Source organism: Mauremys reevesii, linkage group 12 (genome assembly GCF_016161935.1).
Source record: "Mauremys reevesii isolate NIE-2019 linkage group 12, ASM1616193v1, whole genome shotgun sequence".
NCBI lineage: Eukaryota > Metazoa > Chordata > Testudines > Geoemydidae > Mauremys > Mauremys reevesii.
The window spans coordinates 45,592,234-45,614,781 of record NC_052634.1 but is presented as its reverse complement, the minus strand read 5'-3'; the positions used below and the strand labels follow the sequence as shown (position 1 = coordinate 45,614,781).

The following is a 22,548-nucleotide window of genomic DNA, read 5'->3' as shown; positions in this document are numbered from 1 at the left end:
AAAGGCAAGGAGTGACCCCAAAACATTCTCAGTGGGGTTGAGAGCAGGTAGCGACAAGTGTTGTACTCGGTGGGGTGGATTCTTCTTAAGGGTTCCAGGCACCATTTGACCCTTTTGTTCTTCCCTGTGTAATAACAGAGCTGGTTAAGACTCAATGGAGAGTCTTGCTGCAGACCAGCAGATCTGAAATCACTGATAACCAGCTCTAAGCGTTAGTCCTGCTTTGGGACAGTGTCTCTCATGCAAGAAACTGCCCAGTCTGCGCTAGCAGTGAGGCTCCCTCACTAACAGCTGAAATCAGGGAGAGCTGTGTGAAGTGCAGGGCCCCAGGGGTGCCTGAACAGGGGGGAACAACACCCCAGGACTTTTAAAAATGGGAGAGCTCTGCCTTGCTACTTTGTGATGACCATAAGGGTGGGGAGGGGGCAGAGAGCAGTGTCTTGGAGAAAGAGGCAGCGTAGGAGTCCATCTAGCTCTGAAACTTGTCTTCTGACAGTAGCCAATACCAGGTGCCCCAAAGCCACTCCCAAAGGTACCACTGGGAGTTGAACCCAGGATCTTCTGTTTACGAAACAGGTGCTTTAACCAGCTAAGCCATGGTACCTGCTGTTACTTAAAACATCATGTTTGCCCACACCTGACTCTCTGCCAATCCCCACTGAGCCCTGACAAGTGTTGCTCGTGTTTGGATTCTGTAAAGCAGAGGAGCAGGTGACGTTTTGCTCCCAAGGTGTGTGTGTGATTCTTTGGACAGGTCTACACTACAAAATTAGGTTGGTGTAATTACATTACTTAGGCTGGCAATGCAGTTCTATCAATCTAATCCCAGTGCAGATAGCAGCTCAGCTGTCAGAACTTTCCCTTGGAGCAGGGGACACTGAAAGGAGGGACCCAGCCTCTGTAGCAGAAATACAGGGCAGGCGAGTTCACAGCAGGCATGGTGGGATACTGGTGGAGACCAGTCATGGTGATATAATGACCAGCAGCATTTACACTGACAATTTATCACTTGAAGTTTGCTGCAAAAAGCTCTAGGCCTCTCGTCGAGGTGTTTTTATTTTGTCACCAAAACAGGGCAGTTTTGTCGCCAGACGTGGCATTGCAGTGTGTGCACCAGCCACAAGCTGCCGAACGAGGGAGCATTGTCTGTTTTCACACACCTGAGCAATATAATTCTGCTGAAAGAATTAGTGCAGACCTGGCCAAAGATTCACACACACACAGCTTGCAAGGAAAACGTCACTTGCTCCTCTGCTTTGCAGTATCCAAACACATGCAAAGTGTGTCAGGCCCCGGTGGGGCTGGCAGGGAGTCAGGTGTGGGCAGACACTGTGTCCTAGGGCTTGGCTACACTTACAAATTTGCAGCGCTACAAAGCGCCAGTGTAGTCAAAGCCCCAGCGCTGGGAGCCGTGCTCCCAGAGCTGTCCGTTATTCCCCACAGAGAGGTGGAGTACGGACAGCGCTGGGAGAGTTTTCTCCCAGTGCTGGCGCTTTGACTACACGTAGCGCTTCAAAGCGCTGCCGCGGTAGCGCTTTGAAATGCAAGTGTAGCCAAAGCCTCAGTTATAAGCAGGCACCATGGCTTAGCTGGCTTAAAGCACCTGCCTTATAAATAGGAGATCCTAGGTTCAACTACCAGTAGTGCCTTGTTGAGTAACTCTTGGGGTACCTGGTATTAGCTACTGTCAGAGAACAAAACAGAGCGTTGGGTGGGCCTTTGGTCCAGCCCAGTATAGCTGTTTTTATGGTTTAAATTACACTCACAGGCACTGATGATAGAGTTACTGAAAGTTTGGGAGTTAAGAGCTGATAGGTCAGTGGTCCAGCCTGTCACAGATGACCCCCCTCTCTCTGGGACAGGGGCAGGTCTGGGCTCTCACACCAAATGCTCATTGTGGCTGCCAGAATCTGTGAGCAGCTCATTTAGTTTGCACTGAGGGTTGAGTCCTGCTTTGTGCACCGTGTGTGAGAATGAAAATCCTAAACTGCCCTTTGAAATAACGAAAGCAGCAGGACGTGTTATTGTCCCTGCCCCAAAGCAGACAGACCAATGGAGAAATGCCATTGAGTCCAGGGTAATACTCCACTGCCATTTTACCTTTTTTGCTGGCTAAACTCCCTCCCAACCTTGAGGGCTCCCAGAGCCCGGTATTGAGCCTGAGCCAAGATGTCTACTGTTATATCCTTGGGGACAGGCAGTTTAGGAAGAAATCACTTGAGGCCAGACAGGAGACAGCTAACAAAGCCACCATTTTATTTACAGACACACAGCTCACCCAACCGGCCGAAACAGGCTGGGCTATCCCCTAATAAACTAACCCAGTTGCCATAGCAACAAAAACCATGACAACCAAATAGAGAACAGTGCCCAGAGGAGGGACCATGTGACAGGATCCAGCCTGGGGCTCTTCCTCCCTCCTGCCAAGCCCTGACTATCAATCCCAGCCCTGACCCTCCTTTCTTCAAGCGCATGTGGGCCAGAGGAAAAGTGTGGCAGGAAGCACAAGGCAAACTTGTGGGCAGCAGGTGAAGCCCAACCATCAAGGTAGCAAGTTCCACAGCCCCAACCCTTTGTGGCCTTCCCAGCCAAAGACCAGGCTCTACAAGGTGTAAGTCACCCAGCAGGAGGGGATAGACTGGCTCTTGCACAGCTGGAGACAAGGAAGTTGAGCACTGTGAGCTCCAGGGCTTCACCACAAGCCAACACAAGGTCCCACTGAGATTTGAACTCAGATTGCAGGATTCAGAGTCCGGAGGGCTGCCCGTTACAGCATGGGACCAGCTCAGGCTGCCTTCTCTGCACATCGGTGACCGTCACGGGGCTGGCTCGTGTAAGGGGGCTCTTGGCCCTTTACTAAAACTTAGTGTGTGTGTGGGGGGGGGGGGTTTGGTTGGCTAGTTCCCAGCACCAATAGAGGGGGGAAGGGCCAATGGGAAATCAGGCCCCTGAGACTGACAGTCCCCTGGGCAATGGGGAGAGGCCAAAGCTCCAAGTTAGCCGCACTGACAGGCCAGGCAGTGTAATGAGGGAGTCACCAGGCCAGGGGGTCCCATCCTCCGTGGGAGCTGGAACTGCCTGGGCCAGAGTGGGGCAGAGCTAAGGAGAGAGCAGGAGCCCGAGAAGAGCCAGGGAGCAGAGCTGCACAGGTGTAGTGCCAGAAACTGCTCCCTGTAGGACTTTGCTACCTTTGCTGCAGCAGTTACTGACACCTGAGGTTGTTCTTATTTGCTGACTTGTCCTAATTGGTTAAAATTTGACAGTGGTTTCTCTAGCAAAGGCCAGTCCCTGGCCCCTTGGTCCAGACATCCTCATTCACCTCAGGCTGGGGTGACCAGATGCCAAAGATGAAATATCAGGACGCGGGGGGCGGAGCAAAAAAAAAAAAAGCCGGCGGCACATCCAAAAAAAAAAAGCCGGAGGCTCCGCCCCCCCCACCAGGCGGCAGTGGCAAAGCCCCGTCTCCACCCAATTCTCGGCTCCGGTCCCCAATACACCCCCAGCTCCCCCATCCCCTCGCTCCTGGGCCCAGCCTGGGCTCCGAGCTCTGCAGCCGAGCCGTGCCCCAGGTCCCTCCTGCAGCTCCCGGGCAAGGGGCGAACCAGGCAGCCGGGCCCGGGCCCTCCCAGCAGGAGCGTGTCTGCCCCACGTATGTCTCCGCCCCCCGCCCACATGGGTCCTGCCCGCTCCGCACTGCCCCCAGCCCCACTGCGCTGCCCTGCAGGCTCCAGGGCTGGAGCAGCCTCCGTGCTGCGCTCCCGGCCATGGCCATGGCCTGTTTGCAAACCTGGGAGGGAGGAGGATGCCGCGTGCTTGGGGAAGAGGCAGGGCCAGGGCGAGGCTTTGGGGAGGGATCCAATGGGGGAAGGAGGGGGCGGAGTCGAGGGGCGACTGTCCCTCCGGGCTCTGCCTGTGTGCCGGAGAAAAGGGCAAAATTATTTATTTGTCCAGTGTCCCAACCAAACATCGGTCGGGACACAGGACAAACAAGCAAATATCGGGACAGTCCCGATAAAATCAGGACGTCTGGTCACCCTACATCAGGCTTCAAGTTGAGAATTATTTCTCCTTCCCACTCTGTGGGAGGGGAGACTTTTCAACGCGCTCTCTGTGCGACTGCACATGGCTAAGCAAAGAGAACAAACCCCCAATCCCCCCTGTGCTTTGGGAGCCAGGTTTGCGGTGGGAATTCTGTAGTTCAGATGACGTCACGCCTGGGCATTGGGATTCTTTACCAGTTTCTCTGGCATTGGGGCAATTTTGTGCTCACAGCTGTGATGGCCGAGTGGTTAAGTTGTTGGAGTTGAAATCCAATAGGGTTCCCCTGCGCAGGTTCAAATCCTGCTCACAGCGAGGCCTGTGTTTTAGCCAGTCCCTCACCTGGGCAATACCTCTGTACAACCCCCTGAGACACTCAATTCTCTCCCCACCCCATGTAAATCCTGTTCTGCTCCTTTCATAGAGATGCCTGGGTCACCACCTCACACTGTGTCCCTGAGGGGTCAGGCAAACTCTCAGCGCCTGAACTGTCTGCCACTCACCTGGTGCCCCATAGATCAGCCATAGCCCTGGTTCTGCTCCTCTCTCTAGGGTGTGAAAGGAGCCAAGTCAGTGACTCCATGGGAGCTACGGGGCTGCAGAACCAACAGAGCAAAAATAGGTGCTCAGCGCCCACTGGCAGCCAGCTCCCCCCCCACCCCACTACAGGCCTTGCTGACAAGCTCCTCCTCTTCCCCTTCAGCACTTCCCACTTGCCAGTGATCAGCTGTTCAGTGGGGTGCAGGAGGCACTGGGCGGGGGAGGGGGAGGAGCAGAGATAGAAAGAGGTGGGGGAGGGAGAGGAATGGGGCAGGAAGGTGCAGGGCGGGAAGAGATGGGACAGGGGTGGAGTGGAGGCAGGGCCTGGGGAGGAAAGGGGGGGAGTTGTTCGGGGATGGCCCTGAAGGGAAGCACTGACTATCACAGTGACAATATAACTGACCAGCATTGCGGGGGAGACTGAGGGAGATCTGCACTCACCAGGTCTCTTCTCTCCCCCACGGTGAGCCAGACACTGCTCTCTCCTGGCTCTCACTCTAGCAGCTGGATGCCAAGGAGCCATTTCCCCACAGGAAGTGCATTGAGTGCCCCTGTGGTGCTGGGGGGCTGGCGCTGCTGCTGCTGACTGTGGGGCCGGCGGGGGGCTGATGTCTGCACAGACTCTCAGCTGCCAGGCCGGAGGGGGCACTTGGGACCTTACCAGACTGGCTCAGTGAAGATGGGGGGTTGACAGAGCAATACAGACGCTCTCCAGAGCACAGAGCAGCATCCGCCCATGCAGCCAGGCAATGAGCCACAGCCTGGAGCCGAGGGGGAGGCGGCAGCTGCTGTTCCGGCTCCTCAGGGACAGGCCCTGTCAGCCAACAGCCACTTCTTACTCCCCACAGCTAAGGGCGCCGGGTTCCTCCGGTGGGGGTGTGGAGCAGCCGTTCGTTTTCCTGTTCGCACTCCTCTGCGGTGTGAAAATCGGGGAGGGGAGGCAGAAGCCCCACTTCCCTCCCGAAATGACGCCCAGTGGGGGAAGCCAGGACAACAGGGTGGGCGGCAAGTAGTGGCCAGACTCTCACCGCCAGGGTCTAATCTAGCTCAGGGTCCAGCTCAACTTCCTCCCCACACCACTGGCCCCCAGTCCCCTTCCACCGCCAGGTCAACCCGGGCACTAGGGCAGGAACGGGGTGAGGCAGCAAGTCAAGCTGAGCAAGGCAGGCAAAAGCGAGTCTTGTGTTCATGGGCCACTCCCAATGACGTCCTTTTTGTGTGCAACTGCTGCAAAAACCTCCCGGGCAGAGAAGCAACAGGCCCAAATAGTCCCCAACAGCTGCCTAAGTAGCTCAGTTGGGAGAGCGTTAGAGTGATGATCCAAAGATCCCTAGTTTAATCCCAGGTTTTGTTGGATTATTCATCCCTCTTTGCCCAGTGGTGGCTTGTTTTCTGGGAGCACAGCAGTGCCTGCACCCAAGGTGAGTCCCTGAGCTTGGGCTCTGCAGTAGGAAAAGATACTGGGCTTCTGCCCCTAGTTGGCTGACTGACCTTTAACAATGAGGGACGGGAGCTGTCTCTCCTACAGGAGTTATTGGTGGACCCAACATGGCAGGAAGAGAGCAAGGCAGGGTGACCCTCAGGAATGGTGCCAGAGGGGCTGCTGGGCAGTGACAGGCAGGAATAGGGGATGAAAACTCTTCTGTGCAGCTGAGCAAGGGCAGTACCCTGGAAGGGGCATCTGTGAAAATGGCCTACATTTAGGTGGCCTGGCTAGCTCAGCTGGCAGCACCTCTGGCTCTTACTCTGAAGGTTGAAGTTACAATTCCCTGTTTGGGTGCTTGGGGCTCCTCTTCAACAATACAACACACAATGTGCCTAAGCCCCCACCCAGTAACCTGGGGAAACTAACCCTGGCCACTGGGTGCCTCTAAGAGGCAATACTTTCCCCACTCACACACACTGAGTGTAGAAAAGAAACTTTAAGAAAAAGGAGGAAAATCACCATGTATTAACTTGGGAAAACACCACAATCATAACACAACACTATGAGCAAAACACCCGCCCCACAGCGCGCTGGGCAGTGGCCTTTTGCCTCGGGCTCCTAAATCCAGACACCAGAAGCTCTTTGGATGTGCCCCTCCCTTCACTGCACCTCACCCACAGCTGCTGTCCTGGGTCAGTGAAAACCCAGAGTTCACCTCTCACCTCCTGGGGGGAAAGCCCCTTTCTCCCTCCGCTGTCTGGCCACATTGCCGGCCACTTGCCGTTCCCCCCTGTCACCGCTCTGCTGGCCACCCTCTCTGCTCTGGGATGTCTTGTGGTCCCACCAGGAGCGGAACAGGCTCCCTAAAAGTAGTGGACACCAGAACCCAAACAGTAGCCCCATCCCTTCCACTCGAGGCCACGCCCCTGCCCCACCCCTTCTCCCCAAGACCCTGCTCCTGCGCTGCCTCTTCCCCCATGATCCCACCTCCTGTTCACTGCTCTCCGTCCCCTACCCACCCTCACTCGCCCTTACGGTCATTACAAAGTGGCAAGGCAGAGCCCTCCCATTTTTAAAAGTCCTGGGGTGTTGTTCCCCCCCTGTTCAGGCACCTCTGGGGCCCTGCACGTCACACAGCTCTCCCTGATTTCAGCTGTTAGTGAGGGAGCCTCACTGCTAGCGCAGACTGGGCAGTTTGTTGCATGAGAGACACTGTCCCAAAGCAGGACTAATGCTTAGAGCTGGTTATCAGTGATTTCAGATCCGTTGGTCTGCAGCAAGACTCTCCATTGAGTTATTACACAGGGAAGAACAAAAGGGTGAAATGGGGCCTGGAACCCTTAAGAAGAATCCACCCCACCAAGTACAACACTTGTCGCTACCTGCTCTCAACCGCACTGAGAATGTTTTGGGGTCACCCCTCGCCTGTATCAACCTAGGGGGGTCTCAGAAAATCTTAATTAATAGGTGCTCCAGTGGCGCAATTGGTTAGCGCACAGTACTTATAGGGCAGTGCTGAGAGGAGCTATGCTGAGATTGTGAGTTCAAGCCTCACCTGGAGCACTGGTTTTCATTAGCCAAGTGGCATCACCCCCTCATTTGGCCCTGTGGAATGTAGAATTCCAGCCCTGGGACACTGAGGCAGGGGAGGAGTCAGAAATGCCCCCTTCACTTATTACCTGCTCTCCAGAGCACAGGTGAGAATCTACAATCCTTTCTCCCCACCCAGCCCATGTGCCAGGATCCCTCAAGCAGAGCCTGGAGTCCTGCCCCTGGCATCTGTACTATTGACAAAGACTTAGTGACAGGGACAAAACACTCAAATCCCGCCTGGTGCGGGGAGCCAGGTTTGCTCTTCAAATTCTGTCGTTGGTACATTTCCAGGCCTGGGAATGTCCCACAACAGCATTGAATGGGAAGCTGCCTGCAGAACAGTGACACTGCACAGAGCTCCTGTGGAGGAGGGGTGGGAATTAGTAACATTTTGAGGATCGTTTGGGAAATGAGCCTTTGCTGACAAGGTTTGTCTCTGTTCATATTTCACCTTCAGGTGTTATGTTGAGGGATCTTTAGTATATTTTTGGGAGGTTAATAACTATCTCCTCAACTTTATTTACTCAACTTAAAAATTGGTGTCACTTGATTTTTGCATCTCCCTGTGAAAATGCAACTGACACGTGTGGCTTTCTACAGGGGGTCATGATGTTAAAGTTGGGGAATTCAGTCTCTGTACTTCTGGGGGGGTGGGTTGCTTTTTTACAGCTGCCTCACTGCCAGGCACACCGGGCTGTTAGCTGCACCCACTGTCCTTGCCAGGGGCCCCTGCTGAACCCTGGGCGGCTGCACTGCCGTGCTGGGATGACTCTGCAGGGGGAGAAGCTGCTGTGGAGCAATGTAGAGCAGGTGCAGGAAGGAGACGAGGTCACTATTCACATTCTGAACTGCACAATTTTCCAAATTTGGGAATAGATTCATAGACTTAAGGTCAGACGGGACCATTATGATCATCTAGTCTGACCTCCTGCACAATGCAGGCCACAGAATCTCACCCACCCACTCCTGTAACAAACCCCTGACCTATGTCTGAGTTACTGAAGTCCTCAAATCGTGGCTTAAAGACCTCAAGGTGCAGGGAATCCTCCAGCAAGTGACCCGTGCCCCATGCCGCAGAGGAAGGCGAATGTCCAAGAACAATTCTAGGGAAGGTGAACGCAGAGCAATGACACTGGAGATGCCCAGACCTCCAATGGGGGCAGCGTGGAAATTAATAATGGGAAGATCATTTGTGAAATTAGTCGTCACTGACAAGATTTGTCTCTGTTCCTATTTCACGCTATGGTGTTAGTTAGAGGAATCAGGACAGATTTTTACTATATTGATTAAACACTTAATTTTATTTACCCAAGCCAAAAACTCAGTGTCACTTATTTTTTCTCTGTCCTAGCAAGAATGAATTGAATTTCGTGACTTTCTGGAAAGTGCAGCGAGATTAAATGTGGGAAATTCAGTCTCTGTGTTTGTGAGCTGATGTTTTCCTCTCACAGGTCAGTGCCTGCATTGAAATACCAAGAGGATCTAAGGGCTGGTGTACGCTGGGCACTGAACTGGCAGCGACGTCTCTCAGGGTGTGAAAACCCCCCACCCCAAACCCATATAGTTAAGGTGACCTAAGCCCTGGTTAGATAGTGCTAAAGAAAAGGAAGGATTGTTCTGTCCATGTAGCTATTACAGTGATGGGAAAATCCCTCCAGTCACTGTCTACTCCAAAGTGCTATAGCAGTGCCACAGCAGTGTTTTAAGTGTAGACAGAGTGAAACTAGATCTGGTGCCAGTTTGCACTCTGGATGCTCGGGCGCTAAGACTACAGTAATAATAACAACAGTGCAGTGCTTGCATAGTTGGCAGGGTTTGAACCTGGGCAGGGAGACGCCAATGGATTTCTAGTCCATTACCTTAACCACTCAGTCACAACTACTTGACATACATTTGTTTCACTACATGATGATTCTGTCCTCACTGAATAGTCACTTCAAATTGCTCAGACCAAGCAGCAGCGGTAGAGCTGCCGCCGAAGTGCCACTGATCGCAGAGCTGCGCCTCCACTTTGCGCACCCGAGGCAAGTGCCTCACTCGCCTCGTCTATGTAACGGCGCTGCAAACTCCATCCCAGAGCCTGCACCCCAGAACCCCACCCCCACCCAAACTCCCTCCCAGAGCCTGCCCCCAGAACCCCTCCCCACCCAAACTCCATCCCAAAGCCTGCACCCCAGAACCCCTCCCCCCCCCAAACTCCCTCCCAGAGCCTGCACCCCTCCTGCACCCCAGTCCCCAGCCCCAGCCCAGGGCCTGCACCCTAGACCTCCTCCCCCCACCCAAACTCCCTCCCAGAGCCTTAGGCAGGTGAGGGGTGGAGTTTTGGGGGGTGGGTTCTGGGCAGTGTGAGTGACATTATTGGCCCACTGGGAGGACTGGAGGACTGGCCCTGGCCCTAAGGTAAATTGTGGTTGAGACCCTGCTTTAAGGGATTGGAGCAATGCTGGAGAGACTGACGGGCAGGGAGCTGGGGAGCTGTGTGTGCCCCAAGGAGAGTTGTTGTTGTGCTCTGGTGACACAGAGCGGGGGTGGGGAGTTTGTAAGCTGTGGTGTTTGTATAGAGATAAAGTTTACTAACCCCCAGGTTAAAAACTGTTCATGCTCTGGGCTATACATGACACTCTCTGTTGAGAGTATAGATCAGCGGTTGAATGTTTCCCTGCATGATAATGGGTTCCTAATGCCCTCCCTGGTCCGAGCTCCAGCACCTTCTGTACTCGCACCGTGAATGTGAAGAACAAGACTCCAACCCCATCATTCTTCCCTGGCCCGGAGGACCAGAGAGATGGGCCCATCCACCAATCACCCTCTGCCCATCGTCCTATCCCAGTTTTGACCTCCAGACTCACAGCTCTAGCAGTGCCCCTCACTCCCGACCCACAGCCCCCTGGGCTCCCTGCTGAGCTCCCCAGTCACTGCGCTGCCGGTGCCCCTCACTCCCGACCCGCAGCCCCTTCTAGCCCAGTCCTGACCTCCAGACTCACAGCTCTGCTGGTGCCCCTCACTCCCGACCCGCAGCCCCCTGGGCTTCCCCAAGCTCTACTGGTGCCCCTCACTCCCGACCTGCAGCCCCCTGGGCTCCCTCCAGCTCTGATGGTGCCCCTCACTCCTGACCCGCAGCGCCCTGGGCTCCCCACTGAGCTTCCCAGTCACTGTGCTGGTGGTGACCCTCACTCCCGACCCTCAGCCGCTGCTATCCCAGTTGAGGCTAATCATCTAGTGGAACAAGCTCTGCAAGGGACGTGGTTAATTCCCCATCACTGCCCTGTGTAAATGAAGACCGCAGCTCTTGCTGCAAGACACCTGGTGTGTGGGTGTCCCTGTTCCCCCTTCAGAACCTCTGGTACATGGTGCTTCCCTCCTCCCAGTTCAAGATCCCCATCATGTGGGTGCTCCCATCCAGGATCTCTGGTGGGTGTCTCTCTCCCCCACCCCATGAACTAGCTCCAGTGTGTGGTTTCCCCTGCATGCCCCCATCTAGGATCTGTGGGTGTCTCTGTGCCCCTTTTCAAGATCTGTGTTGCTTGGGTGCGTCACTCCCCCCAAGTCAGAATCCCCAGCGTGTGGGTGCTCCCATCCCCCCCTGCAGGCTCTGCGGGGTGTCTGTATAAAAGAGACTGTGTCTCACTGAGGCTACTCTGCAGGGGCTATTCACAGGTGCGATCCCACTACTGATCAGCAGAGGAGTTTTGACCTGCTCCGTTTCCAACCTGGGCCGGTTCACCCCTCCTTAGGCAACCTGGAGACCCCAAGCTTCCCTGGGATCACCATATTGATACTGAACTTAGTGCGGACACCTGATGAGCACAGCCCCTTACAGCCCAGAACTCCTGAGCTCAAGCGATCCGCTGGCCTCAGCCTCCCCATGAGCTGGGATCACAGGCACCAGCCACGGGGCCTGGCTTGCTTTGCAGCTGGAGCTTTAAACTCTGCTTGTGAGCTTTGTGCCTTGGCCAGACGGGGACAGCCTGGAACTGGGAAATGCTCCTGCTCCCCCCGCCCCCGGCTCAGGTCGAACTGCAGGCGCCGCTGTCCTCCCAGGTAAGATCCCGGATGTTTCGATGCCCCCATCCCCCGTCCAGGTGTCCGGGTACCTCTGCCCCCCATACAGAATCCTGGATGTGTGGGTGTCCGTCCCTCTGCAGAGGATCCCAGAGTGTAGATGCCCTTGTCCCCCCCTACAACATCCTGGGTGTGTGGGTGCCACTCTCCCCCCCGTAGATCTCTGGTGGGTGGGTCCCCAGGGTGTGAGTGCTCCCATCCCCCGATACAGGCTGGGGGGGGTATAACTGGCTCTCCCTGTCCTGCCCAGGCGGTGCTACAGCAGCTGTTCACAGGGGCAGCAGCCCCACTGTCAACCTGCAGCTTTAACCTGCTCCAGGGGTGACCTGCTTCACCCTCCTGTGGGAGCCCGGGGACCCCGAACTTCCCAGAATCACCTGATTGATGCCGAGCTTAGCACAGACACCGGCTCAGCATGGCAGGGTGCTGCCCTGAGACCTGACAACCAGCTTCCCTCCGCCTCCTGCTGCACAGCGAGGGTCCCACGCGAGAGGCTTTAGGCCCAGTTTGTTCAGGAGTGTCCCAGGCTCCAGCTGTAAACTCTGCTGGTCAGTTCTGATCTTTGGCCACACGGGGGCGGCACTAACGGTCCCATCTAAATGCTGTTTGCGTTCGGCCCTTCGGATCGCAGATTGTAACCCACGGGCAGATCTCTGAGTGCAGCCAGATCCCTCCCCAAACTAAACATTGAAGCAGCAGCTCCCATTGGAAAGATCAGGATTTTTGCCTTTAAAAACAAGGGAAATATCTGCAGCGAGAGACTGAAGAAGCTCAATTGATTTCATTGACTCCATGAATGTTCCTCTGTGTCCCCCTAAGAGTCATGCCCCACATTTTGGAGACCACTGAACCCTACTCGCTAAGCAGGAGCTAGTGATGCCAAAGCCCAGGGAAAGGGAGAACAAGTGCGGGGCCCCCAGCACTGGAGCCATGTGAAGGGGCTGCAGGAGAGGGGCAATGGCTGGTGGCCCAGGGAGTTAAGGGCAAAGGGGGCACAGGAGGGGGCAGGACTTAGGGGTGAAGGAGGTGCAAGGGTTGGGAGTGCAGGAGCTAGTGGTAAAGGGAGTGGGGATCGTCCAGGGCAATGGGGAAGTGCCAGTACAAGCTTTGCCCAGGGCACCATTTTCCTAATGCTGGTCTGAGCAAACAATTGGAAATGACCCTTCAGTGAGACCAGAACCACAGTGTAGAAAAGCCCCTTTGTTAAGTGGTGGTGGCTGAGGGCTTAGGGAGATGGGTTAGAAAACAACAGACACTTGTCTGTGGAGGTTTGATTCTTGCCTGCTGGGCCAGGCTGGGGTGTGGTGTCTCCATGGCTGTACTTCCAGTGTCTGATCTGCCACAGGGAGCCAAGTCTAGACATACTCAGTGGCTCTATGCCAGGGTTCCTCAAACTTCCTTTCACTACAACCCCTTTTTGCCAAAAAACTTACTACATGACCCTAGAAAGACACACCAAGCCCCTCTACACTGAGCAGAGGCAGAGGAGACAAAGCCTGAGCCCTGCCCCAGTTGGGGGAGGGCAAAACCAGAGCTTGAGGGATTCAGCCCTGGGTGGTGGGGCTCAGATTTTGGTTTCAGCCCCAGGCACCAACAAGTCTAATGCCAGCCCTTGCGACCCCATTAAAACAGGGTTATGACCCACTTTGGGGTCTTGCCCCACAGTTTGAGAACCACTGCTCTAGGCTGATGGGAGAGAGTTTTCCTGGGGGTGTAGTTAATCCACTTCCCAAGAGGTGGCAGCTATGTCAGTGGGAGAAGCTATATCGGTGGGTGTGCAAGCTGTGGTGTTTACCACATTTAAGAAGTTTAATCAAACCCCATTTTGAAAACCACCTGTGGTCTGGGAATGGCAAAGGAGCTCGATGAATCAGGGTTTGTCCTTCAAAGTCCTGGACATCACAATTCCATACTCCTGTTGTCATTGGGGATATTGCTCAGTGTTAGAGTGCTTAACTGCCGTTTTCACGTAGTCCTCAGTTCAAACCCCCATGTTCTCTTATAACCTTCTTTCTTTTTTTTTAAAAAGTTAAACATTTTCATTTCCATTCTCCATTATGTTCAGGGGCTCCTCTATACAGGAGTGCTTGATATTAATGTAAACACTCAACATTTTGCTGTCCAAATGCATAAAAACCTAGCAAAGCTGTCCATCACAAAGGCCTTTTGCAGGACCTCAGACTATTGGTCGAAGGTGGTGGGGAGGTGGTGACCTCACAGAGAGATGCTGACATCAGCCAGGCAGGACGGGGGTGAGGGGCCAGGGAAACCTCAGAGACCCCTGTGGCTTTGCTTCAGCAAGTCTCCTTCTCCCGGTCTCTCTTTGAGGACTGAGAGAGTATTCGGGTTCACGGACGTGAGTGCCAGGAGGAAGCTTCTTTGAGTTTTCTCCTTCCCTTTTCCTGATTTTACTAGAAAACAGCCATCCCTGTTTAGAAGGTTGAAGCCTCCTCGAGGTTTGAAACCTGTTCAGTCTGATCCATCTGGTGACAGTTGAATTCTAGGCATGGAAAACACGAACTTAAGGAGGCAGAATTTTATTCCGCACCTGGGATTTTGTCCCTTAGAATCACTGGGGTCATTAGGGTTTGTCCTTTCTGTTTCACCTTTTCCTCCATCCATCCATCCCTCCCTCCTTTCTCTTTGTCTCTTGCTTCTTTTGTCCTTTCACCTGTTCCCCTCCCATCACCAGGAGCGGTGTGTGTGTGTGTGTGTGTATGTGTGTGTTGCGGGGGAGTGCTCTGCAGCTCCCACTGTGGGAGGTCCACCCAAAAATGTGGGGCTGAAATAGTGCTCGGGCAGTGATCCCCACCGGTGACCTGGGCTATCCTTTGGGCTCTCTGGTGAGAACCCTCAGCCTCCCGTCCTCAGTCTCTACCCTGATTGGCTGAGCAGGGGGTTATTGACAGGGAGGAGATTCAGGTCCTTGTTGTTCTCTTTTAAGACCAAGGAAATAAGTCATAGCCACTTATATGTTTGACAAATTTTGCTGCTTTGCTGCATTAATGGTCTCTGAGCAGTTCATGATTCTCTCTAACATTGCAGTTCTCCTCAAATACTTGCTGAATAATTACTGTGAACTGTTGTTGGTGTGGAGCTCATCTGAGAGCACTTTATTCAGGTCATTCAGTGTTTGAAATTCATGATCTGATGGTTAGTTTCAAAATCAGGGCTCTTGGGTCCTATTCCCAACTCTGCCACTGGCTGACTGTGTGACCTAAGACAAGTCAATTCTCCTTTCTCAGCCTCAGCTTCTCCCTCTCTCAAGTAGGGATAATGATGATCCGCTCCTACCTAGCTCAAGGTGGGTGGAGGATGGGGATCCATTGGAGAGCGTCACTAGGAGTATCAGAGGGGTAGCCGTGTTAGTCTGGATTTGTAAAAGCAGCAAAGACTCCTGTGGCACCAGGCTAAGCAAACAGAACAAACCCCAAATCCCCCCTGTGCTTTGGGAGCCAGGTTTGCTGTGGGAATCCTGTAGTTCAGATGACTTCACGCCTGGGCATTGGGATTATTTACCAGTTTCTCTGGCATTGGGGCAGTTTTGTGCTTACAGCTGTGATGGCCGAGTGGTTAAGGCGTTGGACTTGAAATCCAATAGGCTTCCCCTGTGCAGGTTCAAATCCTGCTCACAGCGAGGCCTGTGTTTTAGCCAGTCTCTCACCCGGGCAATACCTCTGTACAACCCCCTGAGACACTCTCAATTCTCTCCCCACCCCAAGGAAATTCTGTTCTGCTCCTTTCATCGAGATCCCTGGGACACCACCTCACACTGTGTTGTTGAGGGGTTGGGCAAACTCTCAGCACCTGAAGCCTCTGCCACTCACCTAGTGCCCCATAGATCAGCCATAGCCCTGGTTCTGCTCCTCTCTCTAGGGTGTGAAAGGAGCTGAGTCAGCGACTCCATGGGAGCTACGGGGCTGCAGAACCAACAGAGAGAAAAAAAGGTGCTCACTGCCCACTGGCAGCCAGCTCCCCCCCCCCCCCCCCACTACAGGCCTTGCTGACAAGCTCCTCACACTTGCCAGTGATCAGCTGTTCAGTGGGGTGCAGGAGGCGCTGGGGGGGAGGGGAGGAGCAGGGAGAGTGGGAGAGGGAAAGGAATGGGGCAGGAAGGTGCAGGGCGGGAAGAGGTGGGAGAGGGGTGGGGCTTGGGGAAGGGGTGGAGTGGGGCAGGGCCTGGGGAGGAAAGGGGGATTTGTCCCATACCCCAGATCCTCTAGGGCCGGCCCTGAAGGAAGCACCAACTATCACAGTGACAATACAACTGACCAGCCTTGCGGGGGAGGCTGAGGGAGATCCGCACTCACCAGGTCTCTTCTCTCCCCCACGGTGAGCCAGACACTGCTCTCTCCTGGCTCTCACTCTAGCAGCTGGACGCCAAGGAGCCATTTCCCCACAGGAAGTGCATTGAGTGCCCCTGTGGTGCTGGGGGGCTGGCGCTGCTGCTGCCTGTGGGGCTGGCAGGGGGGCTGATGTCTGCACAGACTCTCAGCTGCCAGGCCGGAGGGGCACTTGGGACCTTACCAGACTGGCTCAGTGAAGACGGGGGGTTGACAGAGCAATACAGACGCTCTCCAGAGCACGGAGCAGCAGCCGCCCATGCAGCCAGGCAATGAGCATTTCCCACAGCCTGGAGCCGAGGGGGAGGCGGCAGCTGCTGTTCCAGCTCCTCGGGGACAGGCCCTGTCAGCCAACAGCCACTTCTTACTCCCCACAGCTAAGGGAGTCAGGTTCCTCTGGTGGGGGTGTGGAGCAGCCGTTCGTTTTCCTGTTCACACTCCTCTGTGGTGTGAAAATCGGGGAGGGGAGGCAGAAGCCCCACTTCCCTCCCGAAGTGACTCCCAGTGGGGGAAGCCAGGACAACAGGGTGGGCGGCAAGTGGTGGCCAGACTCTCACTGCCAGGGTCTAGTCTAGCTCAGGGTCCAGCTCAACCTCCTCCCCGCGCCACTGGCCCCCAGTCCCCTTCCACCACCAGGTCAATCCGGGCACTAGGGCAGGAACAGGGTGAGGCCGCAAGTCAAGCTGAGCAAGGCAGGCAAAAGCGAGTCTTGTCTTCATGGGCCGCTCCCAATGACGTCCTTTTTGTGTGCAACTGCTGCAAAAACATCCCGGGCAGAGAAGCAACAGGCCAAAATGTCCCTACATAGCTGTTGAAGTAGCTCAGTTGGGAGAGCATTAGACTGAAGATCTAAAGGTTTCTGGTTCAATCCCAGGGTTTAGCAGGTCTTTTCTTCCCTCCTTGTGCAGTGGTGGCTTGTTCTCTGGGAACACAGTTGTGTCTGCACCCAAGGTGAGCAGTGCTGCCCTAGAGGACTTAGGGGGTCTGGAACAAAGCAATTTTGGGGGCCCCTTCCATTAAAAAAAGGTGCAATACTGTATTCTCCTGGGGCCTGGGGCAAATTGCCCCACTTGCCTCCCCTCTGGGTGGCACTGAAGGTGAGTCTCTGATCTTGGGCTCTGCAGTAGGAAAACATAGAATGGGCTTCTGCCCCTAGTTGGCCCACCTGACCTTTAACAAGGACAGATGGGAGCTGCCTTTCCCAATATGGCAGGAAGAGAGTGAGGCAGGGGGACCCTCAGGAATGGTGCCACAGGGGGTGCTGGGCAGTGACAGGCAGGGATTGGGGATGGAAGCTCCTCTGTGCAGCTGAGTGAGGGCAGTACCAGGGAAGGGGCATGTGTGAAAGTGGCCATGTGGAAGGGATTTGGGGGCCCAGGAGGTGGCACTTGATGTTCATTGCCTTGGAGCAGCTGGACTTGGCCATGGTGGGTGTTCAGGAAATGCACATTAACAACTCTAGGGTAGCTTGATGGGCAGAGGGTGATTGGAGGAAGGGCCTCCTGGCCAGGGAAGAATGATGGGGCTGGAGTCTTGTTCTTCACGTTGGCGGTGCGAGTACAGAAGGGGCTGGAGCTCCGACCAGGGAGGGCATTACTGGTGGGCTTTGTGCTCTGTGGCACTGGTTACTGCTATATTAGTGTGTATGGTCCCCAGTTAAGGCATGACAGGGAAGATCAAAGGCTCCCTTCCTCTGGGCTGCATGATGTTTGGTGTTGGGGGGGATTTTAATTGTGTCAGCCGGCCTGAGGCCCGCTGGTCCCGTTTTTCCAACCTTCAGAAGAAACATTTTTACAATGAGCACTACCTGGTGCAGGTCTGTAGTGAGGTAAGCTTAGAGGAGCTCACTCCAGCCACAGAGGGGGTTCACCTTTCTGCGGGGACAGACCAGGACTCGCATTGACCGGATTTATGCTTAGCTTTTGTGTCTTTAGCGTGTTGCTTCTCAGATTCTTTCTTGGCCTGACTTGTTACACTTTGACACTTAACAGGCCAGAGTTTGTGCACCTTCCTATTATCCTCACTAGGATCTGATTTCCAAATTTTGAGGAATGACTTTTTGCCTCTAACAGCCTCCAGTACTCTGCCATTTACCTAGAGTGGCGTTCTGCTGGTCCTCCTATTGTCGTTTCTGATTTAGGGCAAACGTTTCATCTGAGCCTCTAATTGCGGCGGTTTTAAACAGTCTGCATGCTGCTTGCAGGCACCTAACACTTGTGACAGCAGCTCCTTTTAATTCCGATCCAACCATCTATACTTATGCCAATAGGTTGACTTTAGGTCTTTAACTTTGAGCGGTAGCTGAGAAGATGGTAAATCGGGCAGAAACCCATTCGACAAACCTCTTCATTTCCTTGTTATTTCCTGACTTCTTCATTCATCGCCTTTTCCTTATTTCCTGGCTGAGGCGGCGGCCTGCCAGAGAGCTCCCTGGCACCTCTGGCTGCCTGGGCTGAAGGCAAGAGGCAGGCCTGGGTGTGGTGAGGGCCTCCTGTCCCGTAATGAGGCCGCACTGCTTCCTGGTCCCTTTTTCCCACCCACACCGGCAGGCGGCTGCTGTGGGAGAACACGAGGGAGGCTCTCGGGATGCTAGGCAGCGCTGTGTGTGTGGCTGTCAGGGGAAAGAGCCTTCTTCTCTAAAGATGGCTGGCAGAAAGGTGGTGCTCAGCTCTGTAAGTGACCTGCCCAGTAGCCTCGCTGCCAGGGGATGCAGACATTTCTGTAAGGTGCAGAAAGAGGGTATTTGGCTTCCAAGTTAATATGAGAAATATGCATTTAGGAGATTGAATTTCCATTTTTTTCACAGGGCCCCAGTGGCCTAATGGACAAGGCAATGGCTTTCTAAGTCAGAGATTGTGGGTTCAAGTCCCATCTGGGGTGAAAGTGCCTCTATATTGCAAGGAAACCTTGGCCTTATTTTCACCAAGAAAGCTGGGAGATGTTTGAACGCAAAATACTGGATCTTGGGAAAAATGCCCCAGAAATGGCATCTTGACAAATGCTTTCTAAATCCATCAGTAGCAAACAATTAATGCTAGTGTTTGTCTGAGACAAGAGGGAAGAGGAGTGTTTACTCCAACACCTCAGTGAGTGAAACAGACAGAAAGAGCAAGGCTGTTCTGAAAGAGAATGGATCTGTCTGGAGACAAAGCAGCCCCTGAGAATGAGCAACAGTGTGAAAAGAAGAGGTTGAAATGTGTGTTAGATGTTAGTTAGTGTTAGAGGGTTTATCCCTTCACCCTCCCATTACCGGGTCCTTCTCGCGTACACACAGAGCAGCAATACGCAAAGTCCCAAGGTGCAAACAATTAGATGTTTATTGGATTGAACTTCCAGCAAGCAATGATTCCAGTTTCCTTCCTCGGTGTCCCCATCCCAGCCCTGACGCCATAGAGCCTTGCCTGTGTCCCTGTTCCCATTCTCCCCCTTAGCAAAGCATAGGACATATGGTGACACATTTCCTGATAGGGCCAGGCATCAAGGTGGAAGGTGTTGATATTCCATTTGTCCCACTGCCCCGTGCGTAGTACAGTGCCCTGCACCTTCTCTCGTACGGGCGGGCCACACCTGTTCCAATTAGCATCCAGACTTCCCACTATAGTGGGCCCGAGAAGGTTGGGTCCAGGTTGTCTAGTACAGGGGGGAGGGGCTTACTCCATTATTTCTCGGTTATTTCTGTAGGCAACGTAACACAAGTATACTTAGCAATACACCAGCCGCTGTAACAATCCACAGCAACACCAAGAGACCTGAGCACTAGCCGCATGGTCCAACATCCCAGCCACCACCGAAACACCTCCTCTCCTCCTTCGACGGGGTCAAGCTCTTAACGTGTCCAGTTGCTGGCAGTTGCAATACGCTGCTACTGCAGGTTTTCATGCTTTTGTCCATATCATAAGTCCATTGAATGTCCGCAGAGAAATGGGTTATTGTCCAAACCAACTTAACCTCATGGTGTGGAATCAGGCTGTATGCGCTGGTTCGATTATTCACAGCAGTAAGAGTCACAGATCTATCTGTGTGCCAAAGCCCAGAGAGCAGTGTGTAGTGTGGAATTTGGTTAGGGGCTGGTGTAATTGTGCCCCCAGTAATATGTACATTTCCAGCAAAACACCTCATACACAGTACACCCAATTGTCCACCCCTTGCCATGGGCCATTGGGTGTGCTCCTCCATGGCCATCAGGGAGGGGCACAGTCAAACATCTTCTCTGGATTTACACCATTTTACACACCCCTCCATTGATTCCCAGCGAGCAAATCCCCTTCTCATTATTCCCATAGGGCTTGTGGGGCCCACCTCAGCTGCCGATTCACTTCCAGATACCACGGTAGCTATTGCACAGGTGCTGGCCTCCTAGTCGAGCATTTTGAATGTCCACACACATCTTCCCCCAGGTCAGCCTTTTGAAGCCACCCCACCCATGTCATGATGTTTTCTGTTCATTGAAACACAACAATGCTAACAACAAGACAAACACCACAGACAAACAACACAAAACATAGATCCATGGTATTATGGGTTAGTCTTTTGCTGGCACCAGCTTGCTTGTAGAGTGTCTGAAAAACAAAAGAAACAATTTCCACACACCCCCCCGGTGGGGACAGATTAGTGCTTAATAATAATAATACCACTTCCTTTTACAAATTTCCTTGCTAATTGCAGGAAAAACAGAAGAATTCCCTCCAGGCTGTCCTTATTTAGTTCTATCGTCAGATAGTGAATTACCCCACTCGCGGGTCATTTATGAAATTCATGAGGTGGTGTGCCTCAGTTTCCCCTCTTGTACAACAGACCCAGTTTGCAATAGTTTCTCTGCTGTACCAAGCTTTAAGTTTATCCTCAGGTAATAGCTGAGAGACAGCTTTAGATTTAGCTTTAGCACCGTACACACACACACACACACTCCTTAGGATTAACCTGTCCTCCTTATTTTCAGGCTTGACTTGTTTTTTCACCTCCCTTTCCTGGAGGGCCACAATCTGAGTCTTCCAGTAGCTTGTTTGCTGACCAGATGTATTTATTATTTGCAGCTCCTTTGTGCAGCCACTGATGGGCAGTTCTCTCCTTCCCCCATCAGCTAGGTCATTTGCATTCACCCCGGCTTTCGGGCTTGGCTTTTGGATCCAAAGCCATCAGCAGCTCAGAGACTGTCTTAAAAGGGACACTAACAACTTCCACCGGAGTTCTGATTACTTTCCACTTTCATCTTCTGCTTCAAAACATACAGATCTGAAAAAGAAACCACGACCTATTGTGGCTCCCTTTGGAGCCCTAATAGGGTTTGAATTAAGTACCATGTTTTGTTTGCATTTCTTTTACCCCTTCTCCAATATACACTGCACACGTCCTGGGAAAATGCACATTCCTTCCATAGTTTAACCTTCATAACATTATGTTACAAAACATAAGTCTCACTTTAGGTTTTTAAAACCTGACACAATTACACACAACATTTTGTTTTGTCTAACATCCCTTGCACTGCAATAATTTTTTTTTACACAACTGTACCCCGATTACACGTCCATCTTGTACAACCAGAGACAGCCAGGGGCAGGCAAGTTAAGTGCCAATAGAAACCCCGGACATTCCTTTAGTGATTTTGCTTACATTACCCAGGAGTCAAATCATTTTGATGAGATTATCTCTCCACCTGCTGCCTGCAGCCGTCCCCTATAGACCATTTCTGTGGACAAAGGGCCCATTTCCCCTCAGAATGGCTGTGAAGGCTTCTCAGGACAAAACTTTACCTGACCCTCTTGTATAATTTAATTACTAAGCTTCCATCCAACAGGAGTGCACAGAGCTGCACATACAGTTACATTTATATAACTGGGTTTTATTATTAAACCAAAAACTGCCTTCTTGTAACACCACAACTGTTGGCTTTTGCTATTTCCACAACTCCCAAATGTTTACTTTCCTCCAAACTCTGTATTATTAATTTTTGCAAAGCCCTGGGCGGCTGCACTGCAGTGCTGGGGTGACTCTGCAGGGGGAGAAGCTGCTGTGGAGCAATGTAGAGCAGGTGCAGGAAGGAGCCGGGGTCACTATTCACATTGTGAACTGCATAATTTTCCAAATTTGGGAATGTCCGAGAACAATTCTAAGGGGAAGGTGAATGCAGAGCAGTGACACTGGAGATGTCCAGACCTCCAACAGGGGCGGTGTGGAAATTAATAATGGGAAGGTCATTTGTGAAATTAGTCGTCACTGACAAGATTTGTCTCTTCTTATTTCATGTTATGGTGTTATTTAGCGGAATGAGGACATATTTTTACTATGTTAATTAAACACTTAATTTTATTTAACTGAGCCAAAAACTTAGTGTCACTTATTTTTCTCTGTCCTAGCAAGAACTAAATGAATGTTGTGACTTTCTGGAAAGTGCAGCGAGATTAAATGTGGGGAATTCAGTCTCTGTGTTTGTGAGCTGATGTTTTCCTCTCACAGGTCAGTGCCTGCATTGAAATACCAAGAGGGATCTAAGGGCTGGTGTACGCTGGGCACAGGGGTGTTTGCAGAAGGGGCGGGGCCTCAGGTGCA

At 53.0% G+C, this 22,548-nt stretch overlaps 5 non-coding genes across 5 annotated transcripts; 4 read left to right on the top strand and 1 right to left on the bottom strand.

Moving 5' to 3' along the window:
- Positions 1 to 530: 530 nt before the first annotated feature.
- On the bottom strand, positions 531 to 604 carry TRNAT-CGU. The gene has a single exon. It is a non-coding gene; the product is annotated as a tRNA-Thr (tRNA).
- Positions 605 to 4,271: 3,667 nt separating this feature from the next.
- On the top strand, positions 4,272 to 4,353 carry TRNAS-UGA. Its single transcript has one exon. It is a non-coding gene; the product is annotated as a tRNA-Ser (tRNA).
- A 3,120-nt stretch (positions 4,354 to 7,473) lies between these two features.
- Positions 7,474 to 7,567, top strand: TRNAI-UAU. The gene is made up of 2 exons: positions 7,474 to 7,511; positions 7,532 to 7,567. It is a non-coding gene; the product is annotated as a tRNA-Ile (tRNA).
- Positions 7,568 to 15,214: 7,647 nt separating this feature from the next.
- Positions 15,215 to 15,296, top strand: TRNAS-UGA. The gene has a single exon. It is a non-coding gene; the product is annotated as a tRNA-Ser (tRNA).
- A 3,513-nt stretch (positions 15,297 to 18,809) lies between these two features.
- TRNAR-UCU lies at positions 18,810 to 18,882 on the top strand. The gene has a single exon. It is a non-coding gene; the product is annotated as a tRNA-Arg (tRNA).
- The last annotated feature ends 3,666 nt before the right edge of the window (positions 18,883 to 22,548 follow it).